Source organism: Morone saxatilis, unplaced genomic scaffold (assembly GCF_004916995.1).
Source record: "Morone saxatilis isolate NCDOM2014 unplaced genomic scaffold, NCSU_SB_2.0 Contig23, whole genome shotgun sequence".
NCBI classification, from domain to species: Eukaryota; Metazoa; Chordata; class Actinopteri; family Moronidae; genus Morone; species Morone saxatilis.
In genome coordinates, this window is record NW_023339796.1 from 12,985,251 (window position 1) to 12,999,842 (window position 14,592).

Sequence of the window (14,592 nt, forward strand, 5' to 3'; positions counted from 1 at the left end):
TGTGTGTGTGTGTGTGTGTGTGTAGCTGAGTTATTCCTCGCTGCAATCCAGTGCGCTTCCTCAGTATGGGGAGCGGAACACAGGCCGCAAATGTGGCCGAGTGAGATAATCGCACGGGCAGCGGCCTCTTCATTCCCGATAAGCCCCTAAACCCATTATTTATGAAATGATTCATTTATTATTTTGGCTGTCGTGGGCTTGGGCTATATAGGCTTGTGAGGGCAAAAGCATTAAAAAAAAAATAAAATAAAAAAAGCAAACAGGCACAGCGCAACGGCCTGTAACAACGCGAGGTAGTATACTGTAGGCTGAGCTATAGTTGAGGTGTTTCAATTTTTTTTGACGAAAGAAACAAAAGCTCAGGTTAAGCTTTTGACCTATTTATATTTTTAACAAAGGTTTTTTTTTTTTCACTAAGCCCATTTATCCTGAAATAAGATAAGTCATGACAGCGGAGGGTCGTCTTTTTTTTATTCTTTCATTTTTATCCTAAAAAGTATCCCTCCATATCAATTTCTGCGCCTTGAGGCTGAGGATGTACTGATAGAACAGATTAATACAATTACAAGGGTGTAAGGCCTAATTGTAACAACGATGCCTTAATTGAATGGGACATGAGTATTTATCGATTGATTAATAAATAAATAGGATAAATGTTGCTGTTGCATGTCATTATTTGAGTTGGGGGGGGCGCACCTTGGACGGCGGTTCCCCGGGGTCCACGGGGAGTCATGGCTGGGGCAGATAAAAGCGTATCGGCTCCTGGTCGCATCTGATAAAAGAGCAGCACGCTATCAGAGCACATTCAGGACAGCCTAATGGTAGCAGGTAGCTACATCCTAATAACGGATTTTTCACAGCTTTTTTTTTTTTTTGCCTCTTTCAGTCAAATAAATGTAGTAGGCTACTTTAAATTTAGTCAAATAAAGTCGTGACATGGCAAATTATAGAGCGCATGCTGCGTCATCAGATAGATAGATGTAAAATGTGGGATATTTTATAAGTCACATATCCTGCGTCTTTTAAACCCATGATGTAAAAAAAAAAAAAAAAAAGGTAGGGAGCCGTACAATTAGTCACGACCCTTCAAGAGACCTGTTGAAGCAGCTGTCACGACCATCATCCGGTTCCTAACAGCAGCATAGTCTAACATAATCCCTTTAAACGTTTTTGTAAGCATCTTTCAAGGAAAGCCAATTGTGCCAAGATGGTTTTATTAGTGGGCAGCACTAGGCTCTACATTTCTGGCCCAAATGAATAATATAAAATTAGCAAATGAATAGGCCCAACTGGTCATATCCAAGAGGGACTGGAGGCTGATTGGATATTTAAGTTTTATGTTATTACTTACCTATATTTTAAGTGTTACTGTCTAAGAAATTCATCACATTTTAAATATTTTCATGCATCTAACTGAATGATTATAATACGATGTGATTAAACTGTAGGTTTTTGTTGCTGTGTGACACAAATGTGCACAATGAACGAGTGAATGTATAAAATACAACACTAAAAGTTTGACTAAATAAAACATTTTTATTTTAGAGACACCAATCTCATGAAGCAATATCTGATACAGCACAAGTAAAATGGAGGGATCTTGCAGAGCACCAGGGAAATATGACCCATTGAAGGAAAATAGAAAGAGATAATTAATTGCTTTTTGGTTTAGATATAATTTACCATGCAGTTGCAATCCAGTGGAGGGCAGCTTTTTTTTATATCTTTTGTGCTTGTGCTCTTTAGTCTGAGGGTCTCATGGGCCAAGATGACATTTGTGGCACATGCATCCTTACACACGTCAATCCTTTGAAATAATCAAGATTAATGGGAACAGATCTGTGGAACACGTTAAACCTGTGACAGAATAGGGTGCACTCATTAAGCATTTAGGGTGTCATACGCTCTACTGTGTGCATGCTTCTAACAGCAAAATAAATCACAATTCGAACATTTATTTACAGTTATTGTCACAAATACTAAAGTCAAAATAAATGCAGGCATCCCTTTTTATTGTGGAGAGTTTGTAAATAGTTCTAAAATAGATAGGGTTGAAATTCTGTGCGACCATAAAAAACAAACATATGCACAAAAACAAGTCGTGCTGGATTTGAATCAGTATTTCTAGTCCTAACTTTGTATTAAAATCACAATATATAATCCAGTTTTGAGCTAGAAAAGTTGTCTATGCTTGATTTGTTTGGTTCTACATTTGTCATTTGGTTATTCTATTGATTAGTCTTTGTAATCCAAGTCCCTAACATAGGTTTGCACTAATAGGAAATGAACCTCTAACCCTGCTATCGCACACAGCCATTTTGATTTGTGAAACTGCACTGAAATATACGCTGACTATTTCACATCTACCACAGGTTACAGTCCATCAGTTGTGTTTGCCGTGGGGAATTATGATCTAGAAATGGCTCTGTGCCATGCCTATCTTCCCAGTCAGCGCTGGTTGCGTCGGGCCGGCATGATCCGCAGAGAAGCAGTGCTTTCCCTGGTCATGAGCCGCGTCACCTGGTCCAAACTGAGGCCAGCCACGGGCTCTCCATTCACCTGTAGAATTTCATCACCGATGCCAAGCAGACCTGTGTAGGGGCCTTCAGTACTGCCGTCACCCACTTTCTCTACATATACACCTGGGAAGGAAACAATAAGAAGGGAGGGGGAAGTTAGAATTTTAGTAGAGGAAAGCAGGTAGATGCAGAAAAAACAGATAAACGATGCCCTTGTGTTTTGACACAAAACAACATAAAACATTTTACAGATATGAACTTCAATATGTGATGGACTTTCTGCTAAATTGGCTCAGTATTTTGGCATGTTTGATGAGGTATCTTCTTATGTTTGATTACCAATTTTGCCTTGCTTTAAACAGTAATGTCAAAGGCAAATTTATATCTGAGCAATAACATTTTGATTGTATTCTCTTATCTATTTTATTTTAAAGATACACAACATATCACTGAAGAATAGCCTGCTAATTATCTATGGGAGTCGGAGACTGTGGACCTCCCCTCAGACAAAGCTTGGAAAAAGGTGTCCCCTCACCCCCTAAGTATACTTGTTTAGTTGTGCTAGCAATTCCTGGATGCCTATAGGATCATGATTATGTTATTTGATCCCGTAGACAATCAACAGTCAACAGCCATTGAACTACTGCTGTTTGACATAATGTCAGACTACACCAAATACATTAAAAAAAGGTCTGTCCCAAGGCATTTATTAGTTTCTGACTCTCAGAAAGTAAAATTCCCCCAAATCTCTGAATTATCACTTTAACCAAATCACACACTCTTCTATGTGATCTCCTTTTAAAAACTAATGTAATAACTGATGTAATATTTTTTCACTTCCATTCACTGAGCCTCCACTGGAACTGTTTGGAGCCCACTAGGGAGGCCCACCTCCCACTTTGAACTAATCTAGGGAAAAAAAGTAACCACCAAAATCAAACAACAGCTCTACATTTGAGACAGTACAAAGAGAATGTGGATTAAAAAAGTTTACCTGTGTCTGGTCGACCTTTGCCCCTTGAGATGACAAAACCAAAGGGACCGTTTGGGGGTCTGATGAGCTCCAGGACAAGGGATCCATCCGGGAAAGCCTGGGTGACCCGGCCCACTGGACGCACAACTCTGGAGGCAAGTACTTCTTCACTCAAGGCTCTGTGAAGCTCAAGCTGAGGGCTATCAGGGCTGTAAATGAAGAAATAATTCAGCTCTACTCCCAAGTAAACTAATGAAGTAAAACAATGTAGTATGTGTTTTATTGTTACTTTATTTTTCTTTGACACCTACCTGGGCGCCAGGCCATATGGTATCTGCACCTCTCCCAGTATTGTTGAACGCTCTGTTCTTCTCTCTAAACTCTGCACAGAGGAGGCTTTGCGCAGTTGGGCCAGTGGCAGCACCTAGTGGCAAATAAATGGCACTGTAATAAATTGTGTTTTACATATCAGCAAAATTCACCAGATCAGGTTTTGGAACTGTAACTTTTTGGCTCCAATGCCCCTCTAAAACACACACACACACACACACACATATTAAGCTAATAGAGGCTGTGATTGGCTGGAACAGAATGTTGTTTACATCTATTTAGTGTACCCTTACAGCTGCCAAGAGGACAACAAGGCCACAGAAAGTGGAAGGAAACGTGGACAACCTGGAATGCATTATTTGTGCTCCCAGTGTCAGGCAGAGAGGTTGGTAATACTTCAAAGCCTTGATTGTTCCACTGGAGCAAAAAAGTATTGAAATATACTTCAAAGCCGAACTGGAAGTTTAAAGATATAAATAAGATTTTCTCTCCCTGTGGCTTACCTTTTTGAGGTAGAAATCGCATATATTTGATGTGGTAAAATAAAACAGGAGGACAATGGCAGAGGAGCACAGGATTCCTGAACAAAATGGCATGGCATGAAATGTATTTGTTACTCTTGCTCACTGTGTTCAGGGTTTGCAGTGAGGGTGTCCTCTGTATGCGGATGGTGGGCTGTGGTCTGCGTGTGGGGCTTGGGGAAGCAGAGCTGACCCGGGGGGGATTGGGTATACTGAGCTGTTCCATGCTGCTGGAGCGGCCTCCTTTCACTAGTCTACCAACACTGTTCAGACCAATGGAGGAAAAGAAACGACGCAGGAAGAGCTTTGGCCGTCCATCCAGCTTTCTGTAAAAGGAAAGATAAATATTTTTTAGAAAGTAATATAGACTATATAAATATATACACAATTACCAGCCCACACACCTGGAAAGAAGAAAGAAAATATTATTTTCTAATGGTGTTATTATTCTGTTATAAATGGCCTGAACGAGTAAGACTATTTATTACCAGAAGAGGGCAGAATTGTCTGGATGTTCACAGAATACTTTCAACAATAACATCCTGTGGACTGTGGGTCAGGGTTTTAATCTCCTAACTGCAACCAGTCTAGCACGCTCAAGTCGCTTTGGGAACAGCGTTGGTGGGGGCAAGGGATTTATTGTCTAAGCTATGACAAAAGCGTTGTTATCTTGGCTTACCTGGACCCGTCAGAGTTTTCCTCCCATATGGCCTCAGCTTTCAGATGTTCTGATCTCAACAGCTCTGCTCTGAGGTCCTCAGCCCGAGACATACCCAGGCCGCGCAGAGCAGGACGGCACTCAGGGCCAGAACCAAGGTCTCCACTCAGACCTGGTGGTAGAAAAGGAAGTACAAGTTGATGTCAAAGAATAATTTTACAATATTCTGTTCTGTGTAACAAGTAATAAAGTTCTGCATTTAAGTACAACTTTTAGGTACTTGAACCTTACTTGATGAGCATTAAGTAACATAAAATGCTACTTTATATATACATATATATATATAATTCATTAGGAATAAAAATCCAGTTATATAATATGTTTAATAAAATTAAACTGTCTATTCCATTTAGCTTTTTACAGTATTATTATACAGTATTTTTACACTGTGATATTTCTACTTGAGAAATGGATCACAGTTCTTCTTCTACCACTACTTCTCCAGAAAGAAGTGAATGGAAGACAGAAAGCCTACAGAACTTTCTATGCAATCTTTCAGAGGAACTAAACTCTGGCTCATCCCCAATGACCACTCACCTGTTCCATCTGGAGTGGCATCCCAGAGTTCAGCAGCTGGCAGGTCAGTGGTGAGCCGGGCTGGGGAGTACCTCAAGGTGGAGGGCCTGATACAGGGCACTGGGTTGCTTGTTGCAGGGGTCCCTTGGGTTAAAGCCACTGGAGACTCCCTTCTTGCCTCCGGAGAGTCCTGGAGGGCAGAGTGCGGGGATCCTCCCTCTCCTCCCTGATTTGAGCTCACCTGGAACTGAACTGTAGACTGTCCTGCGGCAGAGCGATTTCTTGAACTTGACTTTAGGGCTGACTTTATAGGCAGCGCTGGTGCCGGTGATTCCCTTAGTCCACCAGATGCCTCCAGCAAACTGGGTTCAAGAGCGATGGGGCTACCTAAGGCGAACGAAACAGCTCTGCTCAAGTTGACCCTGTTCCTGGGATTTGAGTTACGCCGCTGAGCCCACGATGGACCGTAAGGGCCATGGCCGGACTCCAGCCGACTCTCTCCTTTCCTGCTCCTTCTCCGAAGTTTCCCAAACCCTGATGATTTCCACCCTGTGCTGCTCTCTTTATTTTCCCCCAGCACGAAGGCTCCAGCAAAAGTGACAGTTAGAGGAGCTTTTGGACGGGTACTTGCCTCTGGCTTGTTAGGAGGCACCAACTGAGAAACAGCTTTCCCCCGTGGGTCCTCAGGGTTGCCCGGATGCTGTGGCTCAGTGTTCTGTGGATCTGACGGCGATGAGACAGGCTGAGGTTCCCTGACTACAGAGCCACATGACTCACATTTCTTCACCAGCACTATTATCTCTTTAATCACTGTTGTGGGTTCACTAATGACTACCACGTCTTCTTGCTTCTGTGAAGGCGGCGTTGAGACACTTCGATGGCTTCTGCTTCTCTCTGAACCACTACTGCTAGAATCTGTGGTACTTTCTTTACTCTTGGACTTGGGCATCCCAGGCCTGCCACGCTGTCTTACTCGATCCAAGTACCGAGACTCTGCTTCTTTCTCCGATTCATCCTCGAAGCGTACCCGTGTGGGCGAACAACCATACCGCCTGGATCGGCCACCTTGCTCCCCGGGAGAAGTGTCTCTTTGGGTGGGGACGAGTAGGGGTCCAGATACAGTTTGAGCTGTAAGATTTTCTTTGGTTTGAACAGCTTTCTGCACTGTAGTTGGGAGGGGAGGCTCAACTTGTTGCTTCTTTCTACAAGAAATAACACAGAAATGCATATTACAGACATTTGAAAACAACACATATATTGTCTGTAAGAGAGCTACATTCGTGTTGAAATCATTTGTAAGCTAGTAGCTTACAGAAGTCAGGCCAAATGAAAGCAAAACTGAGTCTGAAAGTGAAAGTGAATGTCAGCTCCCAGCAACAGACCAGGTAGATAAAATAGCCTATCACAACTAATGCTGTATGCTGGTGTGGGCATGTTCAAATGGCAGATTTGGGGTTATTAAATAAAATAATGACACAACAAATTGCAATGAGACCTACAGCATATGCACTTGCTATGGGTATGCTGACAGGTTGACTGTGCAGTCATGAATGTAGGATCCATTGTGAATCTTCCTCGTTCTAAATTACAGTGAGTGAATGCTTCCTGCTGATATAGGGGATTTCAGAAATAAATTGTGTGACGTATACTATTACATAAACAGAATGACACCAAAACTTTTTCTCGACATTGTCAGCTCTGTGTTTGTAATTACAAATCACAGCCAGGTTGCAAAGCTTTAACTTATTTTCCGTTACGCAACATTAGCTTTGCCAAAACAGGCCCAGAGCAAAAGAAGGATAAACAAAGCAGAAAGAAAGTTAAGGAAGACACAAGGTTTCGGAAAGTGAGGAATAAACAGATACTGGAAGCTAAAACACAGAGACAGTGGTAATAACAAAGCAATTTGCAGAAATGTGTTAACTTGCATTTGTATGCAAAACTGCACAAACACGTGGGGAATTCACATTCTCTGGCATCTAACTTGTGAAGATGCCAAAGATGTTATAGCCCACAGAAGCAGATGTAGATAACTTACACAGTGGATCTCTGATCAGAGTGGGAGCGTCTGCAGGGGCGATCGCCTTTAATGTGATTGGAGCGAGCCTTGAGTCGTGCACGCTCCAGGAGAAGCTTGGCTTGCTCATGTCTTGGGCTCAGAGGAAGCTCATCACTGATTACAAGCAGTGACCTGACAATCAAGAGAAAGAGCAAAAGGAGAAATATAAATCATTTAAACAGCAAGGGAATGAATAGAGTTAAATATATGATGAGACTAGGCTGTATTGCCATCTGTTTGAGTGATGATGAAGTCTTTAAATGTGCAAAGCTTATTGTGTGTTGTGACATATCCAGCGACATCATATTCTCCACAGATTGACTTAACATAGAGTGAATCAGGCAGCGTTTTCTTAAGCTGCCTTATGTAATATCAGATAGATAGACTAGGGCGTGGCACTGGTGGTGAGCAGCAGAGGAAACGTCATCCATCCATCTATCCTCACGCCCAGCAGCTAAGCTGCTCTGCATTGTGCTCCATCGTCTTGTCTTTATCCCCTGGCCCAGTGATAAAGATAGCATGATACACCAGCCATGTGGATTATCCTTGTAATGGACTGAGTGTGAATCATTCTCTCCTGGGTGTCAAGAGGAGAACATATTGTGTTTCAATAGATTACAGTTTGTCATGTCAGAGTTTTATCCCAACAATGACAAACACAATATAATTAGCAGCCTATTTTGGTACCCCATATGCAGCTGTTTTATTCTGCAGTTTATAATGATGTTGACCATGTACAAATCTGAGGTACTTTACTTGAATCATTTTCCGTAACTTTATACTTTTACTTCACTACATCTCAGAAGGAAGTTTTTTTAGTCCACTACTTTTGTTTTATTTTATTTATTTATTTATTTATTTGTAAGGGACTATGTACTATATAAAAGGTCCAGTGTGTAACATTTAAGAGGATCTACTGATAGAAATGGAATATAATATTCATAGGTATGTTTTAGTGTATAATCACCTCAATATATATATATATATATTTTTTTTTTTTATCTAGAGACGCTGTGGGTCCACCATGTTGAACTGCCATTTTTCTAGCCCAGAATGGACATACCAAACGCTGGCTGTCAATAGGGCTTTTTGTGTCCACCATAGTTTCTCCTACCCGTTCTTATTCCCAAGTCATCAAATACAGGCGCGAGCGTTGTTCAGTTAGTTGCCATCTGAAACTTCCCTGCTAGATGTCACTAAATGATGCATTGTACCAGAGTTAGCATAAGCCTAATTTTCATTTGCAGCGCCCCTGATGAATAGGATGAAGAACATGATGCATTGCTGTATTAAATTATTCAACTGCATATAAAGTAGTTAAAATTAGCACAGCCTTCAAAATCTACACCAGTAAAATGCAACATGCACATCGATGTATGTTCTAATGGGGATCCTAACAAATAAATAAACAATGCAGGTATAATATTAATCCAAAAACATCACATAATAGTAAACACTGTGAGGGACCATTTTTTGCAAGATTTGTACTTGTAATGGAGTATTTTCACAGTCTGGTATTAGTACATTTACTTAAGTAAAGCAAATGAATAGTCTATAATAATAATGGCCTCCAGAATATTGCATTTGGGGAGATAATCTAAAAAGCGTGCAAATGAACAATTCAAGTAATGCGCCAAAACATTTTTTAAAATGTATTAATCAGTTGCAGAAACTTTTTCAAGTTATTTATCTATTTATTTATTTAGTTTCACTTACTGACATTTGAAGTATGGCTTAATATTTGTATCTGGTGTCTCCCTCCCTCTCTCTTATCCCTGTTGTAAAGTATCACAGTTTGTAAATAACATCTTAATTTCACTTGGGTAAAGATCATCTTAATCAATATTCAGTATTTGATATTTATATTTCCATATGAATATATTCTATTTCCTGCCTGCATCCCCTCTTGAAAATGGTTAAACCCCGTTGTCACAATGTTTGTTTTCATTGTGCACAAAGCAGCTCGCTTGACAGCTAGCTGCCTCAATCCAGGAAAAAGACTCTAAATTCAAGAGGAGCTGTAGAAGTAGAATTTATGAGGAGAGGATATAAATAGTGCATAGGCGTTATATGTCACCACCCCTGCCAAGCACATAAAGAAGTGTTGCATTGCTCACCTCAAATAGGGTTCAAGTTCCTGAGCAATGATGGCTGAGTCTGAGCTGTCCGAAACCCCATGGGCACCTGTGACCGGCATAAAACAGAGAGGAAAAGTCTCAACAGATATGATATGCATATGAATCAGATATGAAAGCTTTAAAAAGTGCTCCAAAGGTTTTATCCCCACAAATCAGGGATTTCCTGTATTTGTTTCCCTCTACTATTTCAGTGTAGCACTCTTATTTAGGGTTCAGTTCTTATTTAGTGTCTTGTGTAGTGCTTTCTTGAGAGAGAGAGAGCCATCAGCCATAAAGTGCCCTACAGGATCATTTAGGTATTAAAATAATTGGGTCTTTGTATGATCATAAGCTTCATACCATTAGATTCAGTGACAGTCTCATAGGTTATCCCTGACTGATCCTTAATGTCACAAAAACAGAGGTTATGCAACTACTGAGAGACAGATAAAGGCTGGTTTTCCAGTGAGGGAAGAGGGAAAAACCACCTGATCATCATGGATTTACTGGTATGTCTATGACTCTAAACTGTAGTATTAATAATACATGGTATGAGAAAATACTTAATCTGTCGCCGTACATGCATACAAAAACATCCATTAAGCACACAGATAAAGATACAAAAGCAGGGACACTTCCCCCACAGCTTTGACTGCTAATAATAGCAACACCCGCATGCACATCTGCACATCTGACATCTGTTCAACTCTGGGAATCTGCCAGGTTACATAGTGCAATTCTATACAACAGTATAGGGAGACAGACAATGGAACTTTGAATGTTTACATAAGCTGGAAAGTATTCTAAGCATACAAAATATTAACATCATAAAAAGCTTTGTAATATGTAAATGCTATTTCTGAGGCCCTGACCTGAATTTTCTGTCTCCGCTCATAATGGTCGACCCCAGCTTCGAAACTGTGGAAAATACTGTGGTCTCGATAGTTACCAGCTAATAACATTCACTACACTGCACAGGACAGTTGCAAATTTAAATAAAAATCTATGACTGAGCCACTTGTTTCAATATGCTATCCAACCTGTATGGACTGTATCAACAAATGCCTGTTTGTGCTTGTTTTTTTTAAGTCACGCAACATTATGAAATAGTCAGCCAGTTTATTGTCACAGTCAGATGCTTTCAGCGCATTGTCCTTCTATGTAATGTAATCCTTTCATCAACAAACTAAAAATAAAACCATATCAAGATAGAGAGAAGGGATCTTATCTGTATCTCAACCCCAAGTTGATCTCTCAAACCATTAACCCTTTGTTGCATGAATTATTATTTAAACATGATAAAAATGTTTAAATGTGTTTTTTGTTAAAAAAGCCTAAATGATGGAAATATTTGGGGATAGTTGGTAAATTGTTGCCACATGGCAACAATGCGCAATCGTAGAAAGTACCAAACACATAATTTTAATGAAAGCAAAACAAAACAAATTCAACTCATAATTAGTGAAATATATAACCCAATGTTTAAAGTTTGTATTAGTTCAATTGTTATTTGGAATGTATGCTAATAATAATATCATACTACACCTGTAATAAGACACAGGGACTGGTGGACGTCATCAACCTAGATGAACTATCTAATACCTTTACTTGTTTCATTTGGTTCTGTATCTGTGTGTCTCTGACTCTGAGCTGTCACTGTTCTCATCCAGGTTCATGTCAATGTCATTCTCCTCATCACTGCTCACTATCTCATCCTCACTCTCCTCTGGAGGAACAGCTCACCCTGCCCCGTTCGCTTTCCCTCTCCCATAAAAACATCTGGTTTACGTGTACTATGGATGAAAAGCGGCATATGTAAACTGGCAAAATGGAGCAAAATACTGCCTACAATTCATATTGCCATACTATCTAGACTATATAGCCCAGTGTATTTGTAACCTGTAAAACAATATATTATCTAATAGGAAAAAATATTGTTTATATATTGAACTTTTTAACTAGAAATGTAGACAAAAGTGGACATATTATTTAGGTGGGATACCGCAATTCCTTTTGTAGTTTGATTTCCAGTGGTATAATTTCTAATCCAGATAACACATTACAGTTACACAATGTCAGAAATTACAAAATATAAATTAAAAAAAGTGTTCCCCTTTTAAATGCAATCAAAAGTTGTAAACATAGTCTCAGAGTAGCCTAGTGCTATATAACTCAATTACAGTCCAATAGGTTGAATGCACACCACATCACTTCCATATTCACATATAGTTGCCATATGGCAACAAATACATGTTACCATTTTACAAAAAGCCAACCACATCTAAACTGATTTTTAATGATGAAAATTAAAAGTTCACTCACCCTAGATAGTATTTAATTTTTCTTCTTGACAGAGTTTTGTCTAATTTTGAACAATTAGTCAAGTTTGGGAGCCCTCAGATCGTCAGTGTCACTTGTCTATGGAAAAAGGAATGGCAAACAGCATTTCCTGGTCATGTGATGTGTATTTGTCAATACAAAGTAAAAGACCCCCTTTTCACAAACAAACAGCCAAACATGGATTCTATATTATTTCCTTTTTTTATAACATTGATCTAAAGTAATTGTTGCATATGGCATCACCATGCAATAGTCAAGCGTTTGCCTTATTTATGACTCAACCAATTCATTCCAACATTTTTACATTCGATATTGGATACATTTCCCTCAAGAGACCCACCTTGACAATCCACTCTTGTGTCTTCATAATAGTTGGCACTTTCTCCTTCACTCTGCTCTCTCTCCTCCCTGCAGTTATGTTGTCTTTCCCTTAACTTTGCGTAGGCCCTCTGCTTCACCTTCACTTTCTCATCAGCAGAGAGTACCCCGCTTTGTGAAGACATGCTCTCCCAGCTGTCTGAACTGCACAGTCCTTTGCTCTCTGCCTCCTTCTGCTCACACCTGTCCAGGTAGCACTCCACGCTGTCTGAGTGTTTGAATTCTAAGGACACATCGCTGTCATCCACCGTATCGCTCCTGGCGACTATTTCAGCTGCTTTAGGCTTCCTCTGAGGCCCTGCCAGTGCTTCTATCTGAGTATAGTCCCTAACAGTTAAAGTGGAGGGTATGTTGTTAGGGCCGACACCATTTAGAAGCAATGTTTCAGGGCGTGCCACTCTCCAGAAGCCCTTGGGTGGTGCCCAGTGTCTGGTTGTCGTGGAAGAGGTGGATGATGAATTGGAGGATGTAGAAGCAGGGGTGGTGACAGGAGTGCAGGAGAACACGGGCAGAGGAGGAGGAGGGGACGGTTCATCCTTACTGCTGCTTGAGTTATCAGACAGAAGGCTCTCCAGACTGGTACCCTCTCTGAGCACACAAGGGTGAATCTCATTTCTTTGTGACTTCTCTTCTTCAGTTTTCTCTCCCCCCTGGAACACTTGATCTCCTCGTGCTTCAGCTGGAGGGCTGTGGATCTCCAACCTGACCTGGACCTCAACCTCCTCCTCTTCATCACTGCTGCTCAAGACCTTCGCAGCGCCTGATCGCCAGGAGGTGGCAGGCAGAGATCCCTGACCCTTTCCTCTGGGCCTCTGTCTGAGATGGACATCGGACGAAATCTGCCCAACTGGACTGCTCACTAAGACCTGCGTGTCCAACCTGTCTCTTTCTTTCTCCCTGTCTCTCCCTCTTGTCCTTCTCTGTGTGAGTGACTTCACCTTGGTTTGTAGTGCGTGCACGGCCGAACTCTGTGGAGGAGGAAGCTGGGTGCTCAAAGAGGGTGCTGGGAAGACAGGCTGAACAGGGCCAGTGATGAGTCCCCAATTAATGGGAAGCCCGGCAGGTATAGGGGAGCTGGATTGTGCTTGGATATGATCAACCACCTTCTCTTCCTCCATTGGCTGCTCATGCACAGCAAAGTCCAGACGGATCCTACAGGTAAAAAAGTTTTTTTTTTTTTAAAACACATGCAGACAAAACCATGTCTCTTAAAACTGTTCTACATCTCTGTTACCGGCTACTAACTACGTGATCTGCCTGGTGAGGAGATATGTAATGTGGATTCAGTCACGTTGCCTTATCCACTGATTACGTTGCAGAGCACAGGATAATCCTTTAGAATGAGAATAAGCAACTGCTGCCTGCAACTGAGCCCCTGCACAAATAAACAATATCATCAATGTGTGTTGCCAAACATATTGAAGAATATACAATAAAAACGAAACTTTCTCTATGAATCAGCCACACATTCAATAAAAAAGCGGAGAAAAATCAATAATTCAGCGTGAAGAAATTTAAATATTTGAAATGTGTCATATACTGTTGATCAAACGAGCAACACCTTGGTAAAAGGCCATTTTAATATAGAATATAATTAACGTTATGAACAAATTAAGCTTCACAGCACATTCACTTAAAGCAGATATTTAGTTACATAAATAAACCTTACACACAATGAACACTGTACCTGTATATTAAGTGAAGATGGTGTCCCCTTTAAAACACAATTCCAGCGATGACCATCGCGAGAAAGTTAACACAAATCCAGGTGCAACTGCACAAATGTGGCTAAGTTGCCATTCATTCTTAAAAAAAAACCTGCGCCAAACCGTGCAGATACATTCGCAGCGCGCACCATCATCAGGTCGGTCGCCAACAGGATCAAGAAGACGGAGCAACTTTCCCCTCCGGATAGAAAAAGGAAACCAAATAACATTCCCCAATGTTGCTCCAGATCCTCGTGCAGTGCTGCCACTCACTGTGTGCACAGCTCCCGGTCCAAGCGAGCCAGCGGCCTCTCAATCATGATTGGTCCGGTAATCCCTTCAGAAATCAGTGGGATTAGACAAAAATGGAATATAAAAAAATGCCTGCTTTAATTTCGTCCCCTGCCTCGCGAAC